Source organism: Magnolia sinica, chromosome 12 (assembly GCF_029962835.1).
Source record: "Magnolia sinica isolate HGM2019 chromosome 12, MsV1, whole genome shotgun sequence".
Lineage (NCBI taxonomy): Eukaryota > Viridiplantae > Streptophyta > Magnoliopsida > Magnoliales > Magnoliaceae > Magnolia > Magnolia sinica.
The window spans coordinates 41,842,948-41,854,227 of NC_080584.1; positions in this window are offsets into that span (position 1 = coordinate 41,842,948).

An 11,280-nucleotide genomic window follows, 5' to 3' on the forward strand; every position below is an offset into this window, starting at 1 on the left:
CGATCCCACTGACAGATGCCCAAATAGTCTGGGAATGCGACGATTCCTGTGAGGAATGAAAGAACACAAAAGCACCATTCAGATGACCAAAAATCGACCCAATCCAACATCAAAGGATGGAGTTATAGGCGTCTCCATTGGATTGCGCAATTTGGAAAGATTAACAATCCATATTGAAAAATGACGATCGAAGAGTTCCAACGTGCTTTTGGGATATCGAACGGTCACTGAATTAGGAAATTTTGGTCCCATTTGGAAGCTTGACAAGTTACCATTCCAATGACCTGAAATAATCTAAATTCAACCTCTAAAGAGAGAGTTATGAGGGTTACTATTGGACAAGAAGATGAAGGAAACATACAGGACTGACAACTGTGCTCCAACTTAAAGATGCATAAATGGTTTCAGAATATGATGATACCAGTCAAGAATGAAAGAGCATTAAAGTACCATTCAGATGACCAAAAATTGGCCCAATCCGACATAAAATGATGGAGTTATAGGCATCTCCATTGGATCGCACAATTTGGAGTGATTAACAATCCATATTGAAAAATGATGATTAAAGAGTTCCAACGTGCTTTTGGGATATCGAACGGTCTCTGAATTAGGCAATTTTGGTCCCATTTGGAAGCTTAACAAGTTACCATTCCAATGACCTAAAATATTCTAAAATCGACCTCTGAAGAGATGGTTAAAAGGGTTACTATTGGATAAGGAGATGAAGGAAACATTGAGGACCGACGACTGCGATCCCACTTACGGATGCCCAAATGGTCTCAAAATACGGCGATTCCAATCAGGAATGAAAGAGCACTAAATTACCATTTAGATGACTAAAAATCAACCTAATTCGACATCAAAGGATAGAGTTATAGGCATCTCCGTTGGATCATGCAATTTGGAGAGATTAACAATCCATATTGAAAAATGACGTTCGAAGAGTTCCAACGTGCTTTTGGGATATCGAACAGTCTCTGAATTAGGCAATTTTTGCCCCATTTGAAAGCTTGACATGCTTGACAATCCATATTGAAAAATGACGATCAAAGAGTACCAATGTGCTTTTGGGATATCGAACGGTCTCTGAATTAGGTAATTTTGGTCACATTTGGAAACTTGAGAAGTTACCATTCCAATGACCTGAAATAGTCCAAATTCGACCTCTGAAGGGAGAGTTATGAGGGTTACTATTGGACAAGGAGATGAAGGAAACATTCAGGACTGACGACTGCGATCCAACTTACGGATGCCCAAATGGTTTGGGAATGCGATGATTCCAGTCAGGAATCAAATAGCATTAAAGTACCATTCAGATGACCAAATATTGACGCAATCCGACACAAAAGGATGGAGTTATAGGCGCCTCCATTTTATCGTGCAATTTGGAATGATTAAAAATCCATATTGAAAAATCACGATCAAAGAGTTCCAACGTCCTTTTGGGATATCTAACGGTCTCTGCATTAGACAATTTTGGTCCCATTTGGAAGCTTAATAAGTTACCTTTCCAATGACCTAAAATAGTCTAAATTCGACCTCTGAAGAGAGAGTTATCAGGGTTACTATTGAACAAGGAGATGAAGGAAACATTCAGAACCGACAACTGTGATCCCATTTACGGATGCCCAAATGGTCTGGGAATGCAACAATTCCAATCAGGAATGAAAGAGCACAAAAGTACCATTCAAATGACCAAAAATTGACCCAATCCGACATCAAAGAATGGACTTATAGGCATCTCCGTTGGATCGTTTAATTTTAAAAGATTAACAATCCATATTGAAAAATGACGACCGTGGAGTTTCAATGTGCGTTTGGGATTTCGAACGGCCATTGAATTAGGCAAATTTGGTCCCATTTGGAAGCTTGACAAGTTACCATTCCAATGACCTGAAAGAGTCCAAATTCGACCTTTGAAGAGAGAGTTATGAGGACTACAATTGGACAAGGAGATGAAGGAAACTTTCTGGATCGACAACTGCGATCCCACTTACGGATGCCCAAATGGTCTGAGAATGCGACGATTCTAGTTCGGAAAAAAAAGAGCACTAAAGTACCATTTAGATGACCAAAAATTGACCCAATCTGACATGAAAGGATGGAGTTATAGGCGTCTCCGTTAGATTACGCAATTTGTAAAGATTAATAATCCATATTGAAAAATGATGATTGAAGAGTTCCTACGTGCTTTTGGGATATCGAATGGTCACTAAATTAGCCAATTTTGGTCCCATTTGGAAGCTTGACAAGTTACCATTCCAATGACCTGAAATAGTCTAAATTTAACCTCTAAAGAGAGAGTTATGAGGGTTACTATTGGATAAGGAGAGGAAGGAAACATTCAGGACCGACAACTGCGATCCCACTTACGGATACCCAAATGGTTTGGGAATGCGTCGATTCTAGTCAGGAATGAAACAGCACAAAATTACCATTCAAATGACCAAAAATCAACCCAATCTGACATCAAAGAATGGAGTTATAGCCGTCTCAGTTGGATCGCTCAATTTGGAAAGATTAACAATCCATATTGAAAAATGACGATTGAAGAGTTCCAAAGTGCGTTTGGGATATCGAAAGGTCCCTAAATTAGGCAATTATGGCCCCATTTAGAAGCTTCACAAGTTACCATTCCAATAACATGAAATAGTGTAAATTCGACCTTTGAAGAGAGAGTTATGAGCGTTACTATTGGACAAGGAGATGAAGGAAACATTCAGGACTGACGACTGCAATCCCATTTACGGATGCCCAAATGGTCTCAGAATATGACGATTCTAGTCAGGAATGAAAGAGCACTAAATTACCATTCAGATGACAAAAAATCGACCCAATCCGACCTCAAAGGATGGAGTTATAAGAGACTCCGTTGGATCGTGCAATTTGGAAAGATTAACAATCCATATTGAAAAATGATGATCGAAGAGTTCCAACGTGCGTTTGGGATGTCGAATGTTCTCTGAATTATGAATTTTGGTCCCAATTGGAAGCTTGACAAGTCACCTTTCCAATGACACTAAAGTACCATTCAGATGACTATAAATTGACCCAATCCGACATCAAATGATGGAGTTATAGGCGTCTCTGTTAGATCGCGTAATTTAGAAAGATTAACAATCCATATTGAAAAATGATGAACGAAGAGTTCCAACGCGCTTTTGGGATAGCGAACGGTCTTTAAATTAGGCAATTTATGTCCCATTTGGAAGCTTGACAAGTAACCATTCCAATGACCTGAAATAGTCTAAATTAGACTTCTGAAGAGAGAGTTATGAGGGTTACTACTGGACAAGGAGATGAAGGAAACATTCTAATTGCGATCCCACTTATGGATGCCCAAATGGTCTCGGAATACGACGGTTCCAATCAGGAATGAAAGAGCACTAAAGTATCATTCAAATGACCAGAATTGACCCAATCCAACATCAAAGGATGGAGTTATAGGCGTCTCCGTTTGATCATGCAATTTGGAGAGATTAACAATCCATATTGAAAAATGACGATCAAAGAGTTCGAACGTACTTTTGGGATATCGAACAGTCTCTGAATTAGGCAATTTTGGTCTCACTTGGATGCTTGACAAGTTACCATTCCAATGACCTGAAATAGTCTAAATTCAACCTCTAAAGAGGCAGCTATGAGGGTTATTATTGGACAACAAGAAGTTGAAGGAAACATTCAGGACAGACGACTGCGATCTAACTTAAAGATGCCCAAATGGTCTCGGATTATGACGATACCAGTCAAGAATGAAAAAGCACTAAAGTATCATTCAGATGACCAAAACAAATGATGGAGTTATAGGCGTCTCTGTTAGATTGCGCAATTTGGAAAGATTAACAATCCACATTGAAAAATGACGAACGAAGAGTTCCAACGTGCTTTTGGGATATCGAACGGTCTCTGAATTTGGCAATTTTGGTCCCATTTGGAAGCTTGACAAGTTACCATTCCAATAACCTAAAATAGTGTAAATTTGACCTATAAAGAGATAGTTATGAGGGTTACTATTGGATAAAGAGATGAAGGAAACATTCAAGACCGACGACTACAATCCCAGTTACGGTTGCCCAAATGGCCTTGAAATTCGACGATTCCATATAGGAATGAAAGAGCACCAAAGCATCATTCAGATGACCAAAAATTGACCCAATCCGACATCAAAGGATGGAGTTATAGGCAACTTCGTTGGATCATGCATTTGGAGAGATTAACAATCCATAATGAAAAATGACAATCGAAGAGTTTGAGTGTACTTTGGGATATCGAACAGTCTCTGAATTAGGCAATTTTGGTCTCATTTGGATGCTTGAGAAGTTACCATTCCAATGACCTAAAATTATTTAAATTCGACCTCGGAAGGGAGAGTAATGAGGGTTATTATTAGACAAGAAGTTGAAGGAAACATTTAGGACCGACAACTGCGATCCAACTTAAAGATGCCCAAATGGTCTCGGAATATGACGATAGTAGTCAAGAATGAAAAAGCATTGAAGTACCATTCAGATGACCAAAAATAGACCCAATCCGACATCAAATGATGGAGTTATAGGCGTCTCCATTAGATCGCGCAATTTGGAAAGATTAACAATTCATATTGAAAAATGACGAACAAAGAGTTCCAACGTGTTTTTGGGAAAACGAACGGTCTTTGAATTAGGCAATTTGGGTCCCCATTGGAAGCTTGATAAGTTACCATTCCAATACCCTAAAATGGTCTAAATTCAACCTCAGAAGAGAGAGTTATTAGGGATATTATTGGGCAAGGAGATGGAGGAAACATTCAGGACCGACAACTACGATCCAACTTATGGATGCCCAAATGATCTAGAAATGCGACGATTCCAGTCAGGAATGAAAGAGCACAAAAGCACCATTCAGATGACCAAAAATTGACCCAATCTGACATCAAAGGATGGACTTATAGGCGTCTCTGTTGGATCGCCCAATTTGGAAAGATTAACAATACATATTAAAAAATGACAATTAAAGAGTTCCAACGTGCTTTTGGGATATCGAACGGTCTTTAAATTAGGAAATTTTGGTCCCATTTGGAAGCTTGACAAGTTACCATTCCAATGACATGAAATAGTCTAAATTCAACCTTTGAAGAGAGAGTTATGAGGGTTACTATTGGACAAGAAGATGAAGGAAACTTCAGGACCGACAACTGCGGTCCCACTTACGGATGCCCAAATGGTCCCGGAATACGACGATTCCAGTCAGGAATGAAAGAGCACTAAAGTACCATTCAGATGACCAAAAATTGACCAAATTCAACATCAAATGATGGACTTTTAGGCCTCTCCAATGGATCATGCAATTTGGAAAGATTGACAATCCATATCGAAAAATGACGATCGAAGAGTTCCAACGTGGTTTATGATATCGAACAGTCTCTAAATTAGGCACTTTTAGCCCCATTTGGAAGCTTGATAAGCTTGACAATCCATATTGAAAAATGACGATCGAAGAGTTCCAACGTGTTTTTCAGATATCGAACGGTCTCTGCATTAGACAAGTTTGGTCCCATTTGGAATCTTAACAAGTTACCATTGCAATGACCTGAAATAGTCCAAATTTGACCTCTGAAGAGAGAGTTTTGAGGGTTACTATCGGACAAGGAGATGAAGGAAACATTCAGGTCCGACGACTGCGATCCCACTTACTGATCCCCAAATGGTCTTGGAATGCGACGATTCTAGTCAGAAATGGAAGAGCACTAAAGTACCATTTAGATGACCAAAAATCGACTAAATCCGACATCAAATGATGGAGTTATAGGCGTCTTCATTGGATCGCATAATTTGGAAAGATTAACATTCCATATTGAAAAATGATGATCGAAGAGTTCCAACGTGCTTTTGGGATATCTATCGGTCTTTGAATTATGCAATTTTGGTCCCATTTGGAAGATTGACAAGTTACCATTCCAATGACCTGAAATAGTCTAAATTCGACTCTGAAGAGTGAGTTAAGAGGGTTACTTTTGGACAAGGAGATGTAGGAAACATTCAGGTCCGACGACAGTGATCCCACTTACGGATGCGCAAATGGTCTCGGAATGCGACAATACCAATCAGGAACGAAAGAGCTCTAAAGTACCATTCAGATGACCAAAAATTGAGCCAATCCAACATCAAATGATGGTGTTATAGGCGTCTCCATTGGATTGCAAAATTTGGAAAGAGTAACAATCCATATTAAAAAATGACAATCGAAGAGTTCCAACATGCTTTTGGGATATTGAACGGTCTCGAAATTAGGCAATTTTGGTCCCATTTGGAAGCTTGACAAATTTCCATTCCAATGACCAGAAATAGTCTAAATTCAACCTTTGAATAGAGAGTTATGAGGGTTACTATTGGACAAGGAGATGAAGGAAACATTCAGGACCAACAACTGCGATCCCACTTATGGATGCCCAAATGGTCTGGGAATGTGACGATTCCTATCAGGAATGAAAGAGCACAAACGTACCATTCAGATGACTAAAAATCGACCCAATCCGACATCAATGTATGGAGTTATAACCGTCTTTATTGTATCTCACAATTTGGAAAGATTAACAATCCATATTGAAAAACCAACGTGCGTTTGAGATATCGAACGGTCTCTGAATTATGCAATTTGGTCCCATTTGGGAGCTTGACAAGTTTCCATTCTGATGACCTGAAATAGTATAAATTTGATCTCTGAAGAGAGAGTTATGAGGGTCACTATTGGACAAGGAGATGAGGGAAACATTCAAGACCGACGACTGTGATCCCACTTACGAATGCCCAAATGATCTGGGAATGGGACGATTGCAGTCAGGAATGAAAGAGCACAAAAGTATCATTCAGATGACCAAAAATTGACCCAATCCGACATCAAAGGATGGAGTTATAGGAGATTCCGTTGGATCGTACAATTTGGAAAGATTAACAGTCCATATTGAAAAATGACAATCGAAGAGTTCTAACGTGCGTTTGGGATATCGAACGGTCTCTGAATTAGGCAATTTTGGTCCCATTTAGAAGCTTAACAAGTTACCATTCCAATGACCTGAAAAAGTCTAAATTCGATCTCTAAAGAGAGAGTTATGAGGGTTACTATTGGACAAGTAGATGAAGGAAACATTCAGGACCGATGACTGGGATCCCACTTACGGATGTCCAAATGGTCTCTGAATATGACGATTCCAATCAAGAATAAAAGAGCGCTAAAGTACCATTCAGATGAACAAAAATTAACCCAATCTGAATCAAATGATGGAGTTATAGGCATCTCCGTTGGATTACGCAATTTGGAAAGATTAACAATCCATAATGAAAAATGATGATCGAAGAGTTCCAATGTGCTTTTGGGATATCGACTGGTCTCCTAATTAGGTAATTTTGGTCCCATTTGTAAGCTTGACAAGTTACCATTCCAATGACCTAAAATACTGTAAATTTGACTTCTAAAGAGAGAGTTATGAGGGTTACTATTGGACAAGGAGATGAAGGAAACATTCAGGACCGACGACTGCAATCCCAGTTAGGGATGCCCAAATGGTCTCAGAATTCAACGATTCCAGTTAGGAATGAAAGAGCACCAAAGTATCATTCAGATGACCAAAAATTGTCCCAATCCAACATCAAAGGATGGAGTTATAGGCATCTCCGTTAGATCGCACATTTGGAGAGATTAACAATCCATAATGAAAAATGACGATCGAAGAGTTCCAGCTTACTTTTAGGATATGGAAGTCTCTGAATTAGGCAATTTTGGTTTCATTTGGATGCTTCAGAAATTACCATTTCAATGACCTGAAATTGTCTAAATTTGACCTCTGCAGGGAGAGTTATGAGGGTTATTATTGGACAAGAAGATGAAGGAAACATTCAGGACAAACGACTGCAATCCAACTTAAAGATGCCCAAATGGTCTCGGAATATGACGATACCACTCAAGAATGAAAAAGCACTAAAGTACCATTCAGATGACCAAAATAGACCCAATTCGACATCAAATGATGGAGTTATAGGCGTCTCCATTAGATCGCGCAATTTGGAGAGATTAACAATCCATATTGAAAAATGACGAACGAAGAGTTCCAACGTGCTTTTGGGATATCGAACGGTCTCTTAATTAGGCAATTTGGGTCCCATTTGGTAGCTTGATAAGTTACCATTCCAATGACCTAAAATATTCTAAATTCGACATCTGATGAGTGAGTTATAAGGATTATTATTGGACAAGAATATGAAGGAAACATTCAGGACCGACGACTGCGATCCAACTCAAAGATGCCAAAATGGTCGGAATATGACGATACCAGTCAAGAATGAATGAGCACTAAAGTACCATTCAGATGACCAAAAATAGACCCAATCTGACATCAAGTGATGGAGTTATAGGCGTCTCCGTTGAATCGCGCAATTTGGAAAGATTAACAATCCATATTGAAAAATGAAGATTGAAGAGTTCCAACGTACTTTTGGGACATCGAACGGTCTTTGAATTAGGCAATTTTGGTCCCAATTAGAAGATTGACAAGTTACCATTCTAATGACCTAAAATAGTCTAAATTCAACCTCTAAAGAGAGAGTTATGAGGGTTATTATTGGATAAGGAGATGAAGGAAACATTTAGGACCGACGACTGCAGTCCCATTTACGGATGCCCAAATGGTATCGAAATACGACAATTCCAATTAGGAATGAAAGAGCACTCAAGTACCGTTCAAATGACCAAAAATTGACCCAATCTGACATCAAAGGTTAGAGTTATAGGTGTCTCCGTTGGATCGTGCAATTTGGAGAGATTAACAATCCATATTGAAAAATGACGATCGAAGAGTTCCAACGTGGTTTTAGGATATCGAACGGTCTCTGAATTAGACAATTTTAGCCCCATCTACAAGCTTGACAAGCTTGACAATCCATATTGAAAAATGACGATCGAAGAGTTCCAACGTGCTTTTCGGATATCAAACGGTCTCTGAATTTGGCAATTTTGGTCCCATTTGGAAGCTTAACAATTTACGATTCCAATGACCTGAAATAGTCCAAATTCGAGCTCTGAAGAGAGAGTTTTGAGGGTTACTATAGGATGAGGAGATGAAGGAAACATTCAGGACCGACGACAGGGATCCCACTTACGGATCCCCAAATGGTCTCGGAATGCGACGATTCCAGTCAGGAATAGAAGAGCACTAAAGTACCATTCAAATGACCAAAAATTGACCCAATCCGACATGAAAGGATGGAGTTATAGGTGACTTTGTTGGATCGCGCAATTTGGAAAAATTAACATTCCATATTGAAAAATGACAATCGAAGGTTCCAACGTGCTTTTGGTATATCGATCAGTCTTTGAATTATGCAATTTGGTCCCTTTTGGAAGCTTGACAAGTTACCATTCCAATGATCTGAAATAGTCTAAATTTGACCTCTAAAGTGAGAGTTGAGAGGGTTACTTTTGGACAAGGAGATGAAGGAAACATTCAGGATCAACGATAGCGATCCCACTTACGAATGATCAAATGGTCTCGGAATACAATGATACCAATCAGGAATGAAAGAGCTCTAAAGTACCATTCAGATGACCAAAAATCGACCCAATCCAACATCAAATGATGGAGTTATAGGCGTCTCCATTGGATCACGCAATTTGGAAAGATTAACAATCCATATTGAAAAATGACGATCGAAGAGTTCCAACGTGCTTTTGGGATATTGAACGGTCTCTAAATTAGGCAATTTTGGTCCCATTTGGAAGCTTGACAAGTTACCATTCCAATGACCTGAAATAGTCTAAATTCGACCTCTGAAGAGAGAGTTATGAGGGTTACAATTGGACATGGAGATGAAGGAAGATTCAGGACCGACAACTGCGATCCCACTTACGGATGCCCAAATGGTATAGGAATGCGACAATTCCAGTCAGGAGTGAAAGAGCACTAAAGTACCATTTAGATGACCAAAAATCGACCCAATCCGACAACAAAGAATGGAGTTATAGGCATCTCTGTTAGATTGCTCAATTTTGAAAGATTAACAATCCATATTGAAAAATGAAGATCTGTTTCGAACAAGAAACAAATGCATTCGATTTAGGAGATTATCTTGTTCAAGCATAACAGAAAGAGAGTATGAAAGACAATCATCATATTTTATTAGTACAGGGTTCATTTGCATCCTCAAACATCCCTTGATTCTAAGATAGATTATTTAGAATGTATTAATTGATAAAGTTCAAATATCCAAGTCAGATATCAAATCCGGTAGCATTTCAACTCATGATTTGATCATCTCTTTAAGAGGAATATGACTCGAATATCTCTTCTACTAGTTTCTTGCTCTCGAAGGCTCGGATAGAAGAAATCTAGAGACTTAGCCATTTCAACAGCATGTCGACCCCTTAGCTTCACAGACTGCAGGGCAGTCTAGTTGCGTGGACCTGCGCAACCGATATGGTTTGCACGGGTCTGCGCAAACCACCGGAGCCTTCTTTCTCACCTTCAGCCTTCCTCATTGCTCTGCTTCCTCTCCAAAATCTTCAATCCGTCCAAATGAAGGAGGGGAATGGGTATTTATAGGCCCTTGCACGTGTGGAACCTTGATTTTAGTGCCATGGGACCCACCTTTCAATGCTTTAGATCTTTTTACAAAGAACCAGTTCTGGATTTCGTTGTGTGAACCCATGCAACTGATATTTTGGTTGCGTGGTCCTGAGGAAAGGACATTGATTGTGCAGACCTACACAAACCACCCTTAAGCTACTTCATTCTTCTTCTCTTCCAATTTTCTTTCTATCTCTCAATCTTCTTTTGCTTCAATCCTTTCTTCATCATCATTTTTTATGCCTCAATAGATGCCCCCTTGATCCTATCTTTGTTTCCCCAAAATCAAAGAAAATGATCAAAATAATCACCCTGACGGGGTTTGCGCGAGTCCGCATAATGGAAACTCGCGTACCACACTCGACCGCACGTCCTATAAGTACTCCGACCCTTCAGTCATTCTTCACTTTTCTCTTACTGTGGTGAACTTTTACCTCTGGGATTTTTCCTCGCGCAACTAATATTGATTGTGCGGTCTCGTACGATAACTTTCTTGTTCGCACAAGGTTCCTGGGAGTTGCGTCATTCCATGCAATAGTCTTTGGTTGTGCAGACCCGTGCAACCCAATACTTAGCGAAATTTCCTGCTTTGGATTCTTTTCTTCCAGGACTTAGGAAAATTCCCATTTTTCCTCATGACTCATATCAAGCGCACTTTTCGCCCCGTAGACCCACCTACTGACCAA